Raw genomic sequence first — 4145 nt, 5'->3', positions numbered from 1 at the left:
GTTAGACCATATAAGATTGAGCATATTTCATTTCCCTATCTTGTTATTTTGCTAAAAAGTGGCAAGAGTATTACCTTCCACATATACTTTAACCTGCTCACTCTGGGATGGAATGAAGAATCTCTGCTTGAGATTTATGTGCCATGTTTCTACTCTAGTCTATACAACCTGCAGTGCAATAGTTATCTTTCTCCTTACTCCTTTTTAAAATTTGTATTTCATTAATTTACTCAGATCACATCTCTATTGTTAACCCCTCACTTGTATCCTCCTGTTCCTCCCTTCCTCATTCTTTCACCCTATTCCCCTCCCCTAGGTCTGTGACAGAAGAGGACCTCTTCCCCCACCATATGGTCACAGCCTATCAAGTCTCATCTTAGTAGCCTGCTGACTCTTCCTCTGAGTGCCACCAGGCCATTCCACCAAGGGCAAGTGGTCAAATATGGGGCACCAGAGTTCATGTCAGAGTCAGTTCCCACTCTCCACATAAGAGAGTGTGCTGTGCTCTACCTACTCTTTACCAGGATCCTGGCAGCTTTTCTGTAGCTTACTAGGTATCTCTCCAAGTTATGCTTCCTGAGACATCTATGCCTAGAAGGGCCCAGAACTTTTGTGATGACTATTGCTAAGCTAAACCTTCATGGAGAGTATAGTGTATCTGCATGCTGGTTTGTGGACATTCTTTTAACTTTTTATTGGTTCTTTGTGAATGTCACATTAGGCATTCCAATCTCGCTCATCTCCCTTTCGTCTTGTATCCACTTTCCACCCTTGCAACTTCCCTACCAACAGAGAAAAAAAAAATCTCATTGTGGAAGTTGTACTGTGTCACAGTGTATCCCCTAGTGTACCTTTTTACCAACATTTCTTTGTGAATGTTCATTGCAATGATTTGTTGGTCTGGTATGAGGCCTTTAGCTTCTGATACTTTATCTATAGTGGAACCTTATTGGAACTCCTTTCAGATATCTTGTTGTTGCCCTGTGTCATAGAGATCCTATAGGTTTGCATCTGTAGGGATGGTCCCTTCATGTAATTCAGCAGTTCATGGATGGGTTAGATGTTGCAGTGGACCAATTCAAAGGCTTGGTTCTGGGCCTGAGAGGTATACGAGCTCTTTAGTAACCCACTCTCCCACTCTCATGCAATCAAGGCTGGCCCACCAGATCCCACACTACCAGGACCAGTTCTACTCTGCTGCCCAGGTGTAGTGAAAGGCCTGCTCTCCCAAGTACAGCAACTAGTGAGGAATATGGCCAGTTCTTTCCCTCTCATGACCCCGAGTCTAGCTCTCCAGCCTGTCATATATGGCGAGGGACAAGTGAAGGGAGGATGACATCTCTCCCTCACTCGAACCACTGCCCAGCAGATCAGAGGCAGGGACAGCTCTCTCACATTTACGCCCTCAGGATCAGCTCATTTGCATGCTCCACATTCAGCTCTGCTCTACGGTGCTGTCCAGGAGAGGTACAAGTGATGCATCAGGTGAAGAGCAGGGTCAGCTCTCTCCCTCTGATGACCTCAGGATCAGTTCTCCTGCTGACAGTAGGTAGCAAGCGGTGAGGTGGCAGGTCATCTCTCCCTTACCTAAGTCACTACACTGCAGCCAAGTTTGTGGGCCAGCTCTCCTATGGTCACCCCTTCTGGAATGGTTCATCCCTGCACCCATCATAAGTGTCAGCTCTATTGTGTTGCCCAGGTGGTGTGGGACCACTCTCCAAAATGCTGCAACTGAGTGCTACAGCCGATGAGGGGCAGGGTTAGCTCCTCTCCTCTCATGACTCAAAGGCCAGGTCTCCTGTCTGCCACAGATGATGAGGATCTATGGGTTAAAGAGCATATTTCTCACTAATACATGTCACCGCATGGGAGCCAAGTGGTACTGTCAACTCTCCCATGTTTATATTCTTGGGAGCCAGCTCCACTGCAACTCCTTCAATGTGCAGGGCCCCTCTCCTAAGTACTACAGCCAGCTGGAGGTGGGGTCAGCTCTCCTGTTCACATGCCCCACACACCAGGTGTTAGGTGAGGCAGGTTCTGCATAGCCCTCAGACATCATCTTGTTTCCAGGTGGCGGCCCAGCCGAGGAACACCACTTGTTGTAATAGATCCCTGCTGCTTCAGGGCCATGGACTCAGATGTGGCCCCTGGTGGCAGCATAGGCCAGGACTCCCATGTGGTATTAGCAACTACTCACATAAGGCTGCTCCCATGAGTCTCTGGTTCTGCCTTTCTTTGTTGCGCCCATAGTCTTCTGTTTCTCTTTCTCTTCCATTTCTCCACCTCTTACTTGATCTACTTAGAGGCACCTGAGATCTCTATGTGTGTGAGTCATCTCAGGAGTGCTATGGCCCACTTGTGCTTATGACACTGACCATGGGTCATCTCAGCCACAGTTCGCCACCCCAGGTCTTTGTCGTGCCAAACTGGTGGTCGTCTCGGCCTAGCTGCCTATCCAGGCTTCATGGTGCCAGTCTGTGATCATCTCAGGCTCACTTCTTGCCCAGTCAATTCAAGTGGCCCCATGCAAGGGTTGTCTATCTCATGATCAATGCCCCCACTCCTACTCTGGTGTCCTCAGGTCCAGGCTGGGTCCTTCTTGTATCTGGTTTACTCCCAGTCCTGCATGGTACAGACAGGTCCACTTAGGCTAGCTCCCTGTCTGTGCCCCTGGCACAGGACTGGTATTTGTTTCAGGCTTGCTTCTTTAAAGGAATGTTAGGGTGCTAATCATTCAGGTGCTCATATATCGGAACACTGAGCATGGACATAGCCTATCTCCTCTCTACAGCTATTGACACCCATGTGACACAGTAGCTATACCTACAGCACTTCTAGAGTCAGAGTGAACATTCTCAATTACTTTACAAATGCAAAATTTTTGTGGCTTACATCTCTGCATATTTACATTGGAGTAACAGTTATGATTTTCCTCTTGCTATAAGTCTTAAGGTGAATTGAGGAGCTTGGATACTCACAAGGTGTCCATGCCACTACTGCATCCTTAAGGTTGTTGTACCATGTTGGGTATTGCTGTTTTGTTTTGTTTTTAGTTTTGTTTTGTTTTATTTTGTTTTTTTTTCATAGCTATTATTCCTATATAAGTCTTAGTTGCATCTATACTTTGGAAACTTGCATGGCACTTTCTGGTCTCTTGCAAGATAGTCTTCATGGAAGAAGCTTTTAGGTCAATTATACCTCAGGGGCCTCTGAGATTTGTCTGAATACATTGTATCTTGTACTTGGGGTCATACTCTCAATCTTGTGTGGCAACTAATGGTCTGTGATACTTTTGAGAGTCTCTTTGACAACAATTTAAAAGGAAGCTTATTAAAAGAAGGCATCAGAGTATAGGTTAGATTTTTTTTTTGGTCTACACACACACACACACACAGAGAGAGAGAGAGAGAGAGAGAGAGAGAGAGAGAGAGAGAGAGAGAGAGAGAGAGAGAGAATTTTGTGTATTATAGATTTTTAGGTTGTTGGTTATTAGTTTGTTTGCGTATAACTTTTTCAGACATTCTTACAGTTACTTTGTCATCTCCTTCCCTAGCCCCAAGTAAAGACTCTTTCCATTTTTTCCATTTCCTACTTCATATCTCATGTAGTCTGCTATTCCTATCATTTTAATAGTCAGGCTGGTGGATACAAATTAACATTTTAATATAATTTGGAATTACATTAGCCTGATGCATAGTGATGCTAAAATATTTTAGTATGATTTTAGCTTGTTTTTATGGTTTTTTTATTATTTTTGTCCATTAAAAAAGTTGTTTTCTAAGTTAAGTGAGATGGCTCAGCCAGTAAAAGCACTTGCTGCCAAGCCTGAAGACCTAAGTTCAATCCCCATGATCCACATGGTAGAAGAAAACTTATCCCAGTTTGTGTTTATCTCTCTACGTGTGATCTACCAGTGATCCTACAACAGTGAATAAATAAATGTAGCAAAATATTTTAAAAGATGAACAAACACTAAAACACATTTACATTTGATGTCTATGTAGTTTTGAGAGATTCTCATATAGCCCAGGCTGGTCTTGAACTTAGTGGGTAATGAAAAACGACACTGAATTACTAATTCTCCTACTTTTCGTGTCCCTCATATTGAGATGACAAGGATACCACCACATCTTAGACTTCTTGAA

At 44.1% G+C, this 4145-nt stretch overlaps 1 non-coding gene across 1 annotated transcript; it reads right to left on the bottom strand.

Moving 5' to 3' along the window:
- Window positions 1-2714: 2714 nt before the first annotated feature.
- LOC127186072 (small nucleolar RNA SNORA17) lies at window positions 2715-2845 on the bottom strand. Its single transcript, XR_007830322.1, has one exon. It is a non-coding gene; the product is annotated as a small nucleolar RNA SNORA17 (small nucleolar RNA).
- Window positions 2846-4145: the final 1300 nt, after the last annotated feature.

The sequence above is a fragment of the Acomys russatus genome, chromosome X (assembly GCF_903995435.1).
Source record: "Acomys russatus chromosome X, mAcoRus1.1, whole genome shotgun sequence".
Taxonomy (NCBI): domain Eukaryota; kingdom Metazoa; phylum Chordata; class Mammalia; order Rodentia; family Muridae; genus Acomys; species Acomys russatus.
This window is presented reverse-complemented; position numbering and strand designations above follow the sequence as displayed.